Source organism: Trichosurus vulpecula, chromosome 4 (assembly GCF_011100635.1).
Source record: "Trichosurus vulpecula isolate mTriVul1 chromosome 4, mTriVul1.pri, whole genome shotgun sequence".
Classification (NCBI taxonomy): domain Eukaryota; kingdom Metazoa; phylum Chordata; class Mammalia; order Diprotodontia; family Phalangeridae; genus Trichosurus; species Trichosurus vulpecula.
In genome coordinates, this window is record NC_050576.1 from 405,805,746 (window position 1) to 405,815,277 (window position 9,532).

The following is a 9,532-nucleotide window of genomic DNA, read 5'->3' on the forward strand; positions in this document are numbered from 1 at the left end:
ACCCCACCTTTTGAAATTTCCCATGAATTTCAGGAACCTGAACCCAGATCCCTGGCATTCATCTGAGGCATACTTTCAATTGTCCTTTCATTGCAGTCCCTGACCCAGCCCAACCCTTCATTCTCTGTTACCTCCAACCCAGTCTCAGAATGTTCTCATACTTTTCAGTCACAAGGCATCTGGTCCACTCCAGCCCACCTTGATTACTTAATTAGGTTACTTACCACTCCCTAATCCCATCCAAATTTTCCCACAATCTTTTTCCTATAAAAACATCAGCCTTGTCCCTATCAAATGTGGAGACTTACTAGGAATCTCTCGCACTCCAACCAGTGTTTTAATAAACTCACTATTGAAAGAGGGCTTGAGTGGTTGAATTATCTTGAGGCAGACCTGTGCCCTTTATCCTTGCATTTCAGGATTCCCAAGACCCCTAGACTGCAACATTTAGTTCCCTGACTGAGAAAACTGCCTAATCTCGAGTCTTTCTCCAGCCAAGACTGGAAAGATATAAGCCTTTCTTTTCTCTTTCTCGCTTTGCAGTTTGGGTTGCTCTCCAAGCACCTAGGACAGCTTGGAGGTGCTTCTCAGGTCTGATACTTTCAGGTTCCATTTGGGTCAGACAATTAGTATGCTGTCTCAGGCCTGGACACCCTTTCCAGCGAAAAGGGGACACCCTATCTGGAAGTGTGTGTCTAATTTTTTTTAATTAGGAAAACTGCAAGTACCCATTTCTTTTGGTTTCCTGTGGCTTACTCTAGGATCCTCCTTTATGGAGGGACTCCCAGCCTCCTAGCCTGTTATGGGTCAATCCTTTTCAATTCCCACAAATTTCCCCTTGGGTTGTCTTTTAAAAAAATGGAAAAAGTTCTGTTTCTCTAAGGAACTTGAAAAGAAATGGCTTGTGTTCTTTTGCAACACACCTTGACCTCAGTATCACCTGGAGGACCAAGAAACATGGCCCATTTTTGGATCTTTGCAATACAATACTCTGTTACAGCTAGATTTATACTGTGGCCAAGAAGGGAAATTGATGGAAATATCCTACATAATGGCCTTCATCGAGCTCTCTTGGGACCCCATTCTCAGAAAAGACTGCAAAGTGCTTATAGCTAGAGCCACCCTACCAAAGGAGAATGGGAACCAACTCCACATATTAGAAGATCTCCTTGTTGTGACACTTAGGGCTTTGGCCAGCTTTCTTCCCTGCCTCTGCTCCCACCCCCTCCCCTGCTCCCTTCCTTGCCCATCTCACCAGCTGCCTCTCTCCTGACCTCTCTGGCCATTCGCACCTCTTCCCTGCTCCCTTCCACCTTCCCAGACCAGAAGAAAAGGGAAGGGGACCACCACTGGAAAGGGGTAATGGATCAGGCTGTGGTAAATCACCTGGCAGACACTGTGGCAAAGAATGCTGCCTGCCAGTTAACTATACTGCCTCCTTTGCTTCCACAGCATTCTGATCCCTTCACACCTTCCTACAATCCCCAAGAATAGGATTTTGCTTAAGAAAGGTGATACTCTCTCTCCCCCTCTGGTGGTTTCAGACACCCTCAGGACAGCTTCTTATCCCAGAGGAAAACCAGTGCAAGCTTCTTTTTGGTTTACACCAGGCCACACATCTGCGGAAGAATGCCCTCCAGTCTCTGATAAAACCCATTTTTACAGTAAGCTAGGAGAAACCCTCCAACAAGTCTGTCAGGCTTGCCCAACTTGTGCCCAGGTAAATTCTGGAGGAGCAGTCAGATCTCTTTTAAAACTTGTTCAGAGGAGGGGTACCTACCCAGGTGAAGACTGGCAGAGAGACTTTACCCATGTGCCCTCGTGCAGGGGTTTCAAATTGTTTTTTTGTTTTTTATTGACACCTTTACTAAGCTTCTCCATGCAGAACTGAAAAGGCTCTGGAGGTATCAAAGTTCTGATCAAAGAAAATTACACTCATTTTGGCTTGCCTAGCTCCTTAGATAGCTACAATGACCTAGCTTTTATTTCACACATAAACCAGGCTATGACAAAGACACTTAAAATCACTTTACTAACTCCACTCAGCCTGGAATCCAAAATCTTCTGTTAAAGTAGAGAAATTTAATCATACCCTTAAGAGAGTCCTTACTAAGCTATGCATAGAAACCAGAGAAGATTGGATTAAGAATTTCCCAATTGGGCTGCTCAGAGTCTGTATCACACCTGGGAAATATCAAGCTTAGCACCTTTGAACTCCTGTATGGGAGGCCCTTCCTAACCTGTGACATTCTTGTAGACCCAAAACAGCATTTGATCACCCAATTTGCAACTCAGTTAGGAGCTGTCAGGAATACTCTAACTGAATATGCAATGAGCATCTTAACATCTCTTGGCAGTGAAAAGAAGTACTCCACTCTAGTACAACCTGGAGGCTGGGTCTGTTTAAGTCATGGAAAATCCAAAAGGGAGAGCAATTAGAGTCAACTGGAAGGGACCCTAACAAGTCATACTCATCACCCTAATGGCAGTAAAACTCGAAGGCTTCCACAGCTGGACTCATAACTGATAAAGCTGCTCCCAGACCCAATATTCTAACTTCCTTATAGGCTCCACTGAACAGCAGGCACACTGCCCCTATCTAGCCACTCCCCATCCCCCTTCTGGACTCAATATCCTAACTTCTTCATATATGCCTCACTGTTCGCTAGAACAGGTGTGTCCCTGAATTCATATTTCTCACAGAAACAGCTGGCATGTCCATGCACTCAGCCACAATCACATCATCTAATGTCAGACAGGACCACAGTACTCAGTCAATCAGAAAGCAATGGAAGGGACTTTCCCTAAGTAGGCACCTGTGTTGTCATAGCTAAAGCTATCCTTTAGGTGAACGTATGACATAACTAGGTTCATTATAATATCATTATCATACATGTATACCCCCAAATGGGCTTTTCTGTATGCATTGTGAGCAATTCCACTGAGGCTGGGACCCCTCCCCTATAACCTAATCCATAACAAACCCCTCTTATCCTTTCAATTTTTGTAATTCCTATTATGTAATTGCATCTTTTCCCTATAAAAATCCATCTTGCTTTCTCTGAAGTTGCTGGCTCCTCTATGAACTAAGCCCACTTCATGAGAGGTTTCAATCTCAATAAATGCCTATACTTGGATTACAGGTGGTCTGACTCTGAATTCTTTGAGACGGTTCCACCACAACACATCATGAAATCACAATAACTCTTGTATTAAACTATTGTCACCTCTTGCTTCCCTTCTCTCCGCCACCCCCTGCCCCAAGACTCTGGAATATACCTGCGAACCCTTGGAGGACCTTAAACTACTACTTAGAAAGGCCCCAGCCCCCTCCAGCAGATAAGTGGGTAAAAAGAGGTAAAATTATACCTGCCTTTTGGCCTTGCCTTAGCCATCTTTAATTCTCTCTAGAGAAATTGCCTTTTCTACCCTTCTTGGAATGAGTTCCCTTTGAGCAGCCCCTCCTGATCATATTCCGTTTATGCCTGTTTGGTCCTTGTTTACTTAACTTCCAGGCCATATTTGTCTCCTCCAGGATCTGAGCCATTCATTTTCAGTGGCTCTGGTGCCTGGTGTTCACCTGGGGTAATCAGCCCTTCTCACTTAATTAACTGCCCTTTCATTTTCTTCACCTGACCCCACCCCAGACCACCACTCCCATAATTCCATCTAGACTCCTTCTCTGTTTCCAGTCTTCTGTACAAAAGATCCATCTTGCCTCCATGAAAGTGCTCAGATTCAATCTGGACTGCTTGCCAATATAAGTCCAACAAATGTTCAGATTCTTTAAGAGTCTGGCCAATATGGCAGATTTTGAGAATCATGCCCATCCTGACTGGTGTTGTAATACGCCTTCTTCCTCTTTGGTTGAAAGAAGGCTTGGGTCAAATTCATTCAGGCAGGACCCATGTGTTGCTATTTTGGGGTCCCAGTACCCCCTAAACCTCAATGTCACTATCATGGATTTAATTATCATCTCTATGCAGATGGCTCACAGATGTTCATATATAGTCCAGATTTCTTGCCTAAGTTCCAGCACAGTATCATCAACTGACAATTAGATATTTCTACCTAAGATTTCCCATAGACATTCTAAGCTCAGGATGTATGGAATAGAGCTCATCTATCCCTGGGCCAAACTTCCATGTTTCTATTGAGAATACCTCTCAAAAATTCCAGTGTCCAAACTTCATAATCTTAGCATTATTTTGAACTTCTTTTTTAAAAATCAGTATTTATTTATTTAATATTTTTAGTTTTCAACATTAATTTTCACAAGAGCTTGAATTACAAATTTTCTCCCCATTTCTACCCTTCTCCAAGATGGCATATATTCTGATTGCCCCATTCCACAGTCAGTCCTCCCTTCTATCACCCCACTTCCCCCCATCCCCTTTTCCCTTACTTTATTGTAGGGCAACATAGATGTTTATGCCCCATCGCCTGAATATCTTATTTCCTAGTTGCATGAAAAAGCTTTTTTTCGAACATCTTCTTTTAAAAGTTTGAGTTACAAATTCTCTCCCCTCTTCCCTCCCCACCCACCCTCCCTAAGAAGACAAGCAATTCAACATAGGCCACATGTGTATCATTATGTAAAACCCTTCCACAAGACTCATGTTGTGAAAGACTAACTATATTTTGCTCCTTCCTATCCTATCCCCCTTTATCCAATTTTCTCCCTTGACCCTGTCCCTTTTCAAAAGTGTTTGCTTTTGATTACCTCCTCCCCCTATCTGCCCTCCCTTCTATCATCGCCCACTTTTTTTATCTCCTTCCTCCTTCTTTCCTGTGGGGTAAGATACCCAATTGAGTGTGTATGTTATTCTCTCCTCAGGTCAAATCCAATGAGAGCAAGATTCACTTATTCCCCTCACCTGACCCCTCTTCTCTCCCAACAGAACTGCTTTTTATTGCCAATTTTATGTGAGATAATTTACCACATTCTATCTCTCCCTTTTCCCCTCTCTCAATATATTGCTCTCTCTTCCCTTAATTTGATTTTACTTTTTTAGATATCATCTCTTCATATTCAACCAACCCCTATATATATATATATATATGTACACATATGTATATTCCCTTCAGCTACCCTAATACTGAGGTCTCATGAATTATACACATCATCTTTCCATGTAGGAATGTAAACAAAGCAGTTCCAGTTTGGTAAGTTCCTTGTGATTTCTCTTTGTTGTTTACCTTTTCATGCTTCTCTTGATTCTTGTGTTTCAAAGTCAAATTTTCTATTCAGCTCTGGTCTTTTCACTGAGAAAGCTTGAAAGTCCTCCATTTTATTGAAAATCCATATTTGGCCTTGGAGCATGATACTCAGTTTTGCTGGGTAGGCAATTCTTGGTTTTAATCCTAGCTCCATTGACCTCTGGAATATTGTATTCCAAGCCCTTCGATTCCTTAGTGTAGAGGCTGCTAGATCTTGTATTATTCTGATTGTGTTTCCACAATACTCAAATTGATTCTTTCTGGCTGCTTGCAATATTTTCTCCTTGATCTGGGAGCTCTGGAATTTGGTGACAATATTCCTAAGAGTTTTCTTTTGCAGAACATTTTCAGGAAGTGATTGGTGGATTCTTTCAATTTCTATTTTACCCCCTGGCTCTAGAATATCAGGGCACTTCTCCTTGATAATTTCTTGAAAGATGATATCTGGGCTCTTTTTTTGATCATGGCTTTCATGTAGTCCAATAATTTTTAAATTATCTCTCCTGGATCTATTTTCCAGTTCAGTGGTTTTTCCAATGAGATATTTCACATTGTCTTCTATTTTTTCATTCCTGTGGTTCTGTTTTATAATATCTTGATTTCTCATCAAGTCACTAACTTCCACTGGCTCCAATCTAATTTTTAAGGTAGTATTTTCTTCAGTGGTCTTCTGGACCTCTTTTTCCATTTGGCTAATTCTGCCCTTCAAGGCATTCTTCTCCTCATTGGCTTTTTGGAGCTCTTTTGCCATTTGAGTTAGTCTATTTTTTAATGTGTTGTTTTCTTCAGTGTTTTTTTGGGTCTCTTTTAGTAAGTCATTGACTTGTTTTTCATGGTTTTCTAGCATCTTTCTCATTTCTCTTCCCAATTTTTCCTATACTTCTCTAACTTGCTTTTCCAAATTGTTTTTGAGCTCTTCCATGGTCTGAGAACGATTCGTGTTTTTCTTGGAGGCTTTTGTTGTAGGCTCTTTGACTTTGTTGACTTCTTCTGGCTGTATGGGTTGGTCTTCTTTGTCAGCAAAGAAAGATTCCAAAGTCTGAGTCTGAATCTGAGTCCGTTTTCGCTGCTTGGCCATGTTCCCAGACAACTACTTGACCCTTGAGTTTTCATCAGGGTATTACTGCTTGTAGAGGAGAGAGTACTTTGTTCCAAGCTTGAGGGTATGCACTATTGTTTTCAGAGCTATTTCTACACAGCAAGCTCTGCCACCTCAGGCTCCTCCTCCCCCAAGAACCGCCAACATGGGCTGGACTCAGATCTTAAGCAGGCTCTGTACTCCTGCTCTGATCTTCCACTTAATTCCTCCCACCAGGTGGGCCTGGGGCCAGAAGCTGTCGTTCTGTAGCTGCACCACCCCCAGGGCAGTGGCCGAACCATGAACTCCTTTCATTCTGTCCCCACAGCTTTTCCCACTAACCTTCTCTGTTGTCTTTGGTGTTTGTGGGTTGAGACGTCTGGTAACTGCCAGAGCTCACTGATTCAGGGCACTAAGGCCTGTTCCACCCAGCTCCCAGTCTGGTTGGTCCAGGCGCAGCCCACACTGGGCTCTGCTCCCCTCCGCTCCCAGCTTTGTGCACGATAAACCTTACCCAGTGACCATCCACGGTGTCCCGGCCTGGAGCCCTGCTTCCCTCTGCTATTTCATGGGTTCTTTATTCTAGAATTTGTTCAGAGCCATTTTTCTAGGTTTTTGGGGGACCCTGGTGGAGAGCCCTAAGCAAGTCCCTGCTTTCAAGCCACCATCTTGGCTCTGCCTATTTTGAACTTCTTACTCTCCTCCATCATACATGCAATCATTTGCCAGCTCTTGTGTCCTCTAGATCTTCTGAGGGATGGAGCCAAGATGACAGAGTAAAAGCAGGGACTTGCTTGAACTCTTCTCCAAACCCCTCCAAAAACCTGTAAAAAAAAAGACTAAACAAATTCTAAAGCAGCAGAAAATAATTTGGACAAAAGCTCATTGAAGAAAGTAATTTGGGAGTAGAGCCAAGGCGGTGGAGTAAAAGCAGGGACTTGCTTGAGCTCTCCCCACAAATACCTGTAAAAATAACTCTAAACAAATTCTAGAGCTACAGAACCCACCAAATGACAGAGCGAAACAAATTTCCAGTCCAAGACAACCCGGAAGATCCATGGGAAGAGTCTATTGCACACAACTGGGAGCAAAACTCAATCCAGTGTGGCCCATGCTGGCACAGACGGGGCTGGAGCAGGCCTCAGGCCACTGAATCACTGGCAGCTGTGGTGGTTTCCAGACTTCTCAACCCATAAACACCAAAATATTACCTCACAGGTCAGTGGGAAAACTCTCAGGCCGGGGCGAAAGAACAGTGCTGTCTCGCCCCAGCCAGAGGTGCAGAGGTGGTGGTAGCAGTGGCAGCAGCAGCAGTGGTAGTGGCTGCTTCTGGAGCTCCAGGCCCACACATGGTGGGAGGATCAAGCCACTGATGATAGTGGAATTTCAAGGATCTCTTTGCTGGTTCTAGGGCAGGATAACCTTGTTTTGCCCTGCTTGGATCTGGGTCATAGTCCTGGGTGGCAGTCCTGGGGTGAAGAGGAGTGCTGGTGTGGCAGAGCCTGTGGTGGCTTTGGAGAGGGAGTCCTCCTCACAGTTCCAAGGCAGAATCATACCACCTCAGAAGAACTGAAAATTTACAGTTGCCTAGAAATAGTTCTGAAAATAGCTGTGTAAAACCCCTGAAGTTTGGGGCAGAGCTTTCTCCACTCTGGAAGCAGAGTCATACCTTGACAGAGCTTAAAAGTGAAGTAATTGGCTGGTAAAATGAGCAGAGAGTGTAAAAACTCAGACTATAGAATCTTACTTTGGTGACAAAGAAGATCAAAACATGCAGCCAGAAGAAGACAACAAAGTCAAAGATCCTACATCCAAAGCCTCCGAGAAAAATATGAATTGATCTCAGGTCATGGAAGAGCCCAAAAAGGATTTTGAAAATCAAGTAGGAGAAGTAGAGGAAAAATTGGTAAGAGAAATGAGAGTGATGTGAGAAAATCATGAAAAACAAGTCAGCAACTTGCTAAAGGAGATCCAAAAAAATACTGAAGAAAATAATAACTTAAAAATAGACTAATTCAAATGGCAAAAGAGGTCGAAAAAGCCAATGAGGAGAAAAATGCCTTAAAAAGCAGAATCAACCAAATGGAATAGGTGGTCCAAAAGCTCACTGAAGAACATAGTTCCTTAAAAATTAGAATGGAGCAAATAGGACCTAAAGACATCATGGGAAATCAAGAAATTATAAAGTAGGGAGGTGGTAGAGGCAGTGGAGGCTGGGGCTGGACGGCGGGGCTGAGGTCAGCCTGAGAATGGGGACGGGAGCGGGTGCGGCTGAGAGGGAGGGGAGCAGCAGCTGAGGCGTCATCCGCAGCCAGAGGAGGATGGTGGAGGGGACGATGGCTGCGCTGGTGCTGCGGCTGTAGGTGCTGGGCTGGGAGCAGGCAGCCCTGTGCACCGTGTGTGCCACCGGCATCGGCTCTCGCTGTATGCCTACGACATGGAGCGTGAGAAGGAAAGGGACCCTGAGGCACGGGCCCTGTGCTGCCTGGGTCCCCGGGTGCGCTGCTCCGCCGCCCTCTCCTCCAGATGGGGCCAAGGATTTGGTCTTTTGGGGTACATCTTTGGAAAGGACAGTGCAATAAACCAACCAAACAGTGTTTTTGGACTTATATTTTATATACTACAGCTGTTACTTGACATGACCGCCGGTGCAGTCACAGCTTTAACCCTCATGACCTCTTCCATAGTGTCTGTGGTAGGGTCCCTGTACCTGGCGTACGTTCTGTACTTTGTGCTGAAGGAATTTTGCATTCTTTGGTTTTTCACACACATGCTGAACTTCTTTCTCTTTATCACCAACTACAAACGACTAGTTTACTTGAATGAAGCCTAGAAACGGCAGCTGCAGCTGAAACGGGACTAATCCAGCCTGTCAGGCTCTGAACGGACCCCGTCTGGAGACCCTTTGTTCATTCAGTTTATTTTTTAGTAATTTTGTTTTTTTTTTATTCTTCATATCAGACACTTTCCCTAAAAATCTAAACTGATTTAAAAAAAAAAAGTCCTGTAAATTAGAAGGGGCTCTGTCTATTTTCTGTGTCAATCTTTCTTTTGAATATGGATACAAAAGAGGATACTCCAAGCCAATCGAAATTACAAGCTTTAACTGTCCTTTGAAGATGTTTCTGAAATAACAAAGCATAGTTTTTTCTTCCCAATCCCCAATTGTCAAGTGAAGCAACAGTTGCTATTAATTCTCTTACATATATAAATTCAGTTTCAGGTATTAAAAAT

At 43.6% G+C, this 9,532-nt stretch overlaps 1 pseudogene; it reads left to right on the plus strand.

The window, feature by feature from the left end:
* Nucleotides 1-8,634: 8,634 nt before the first annotated feature.
* Nucleotides 8,635-9,124, plus strand: LOC118845502 (annotated as a pseudogene).
* The last annotated feature ends 408 nt before the right edge of the window (nt 9,125-9,532 follow it).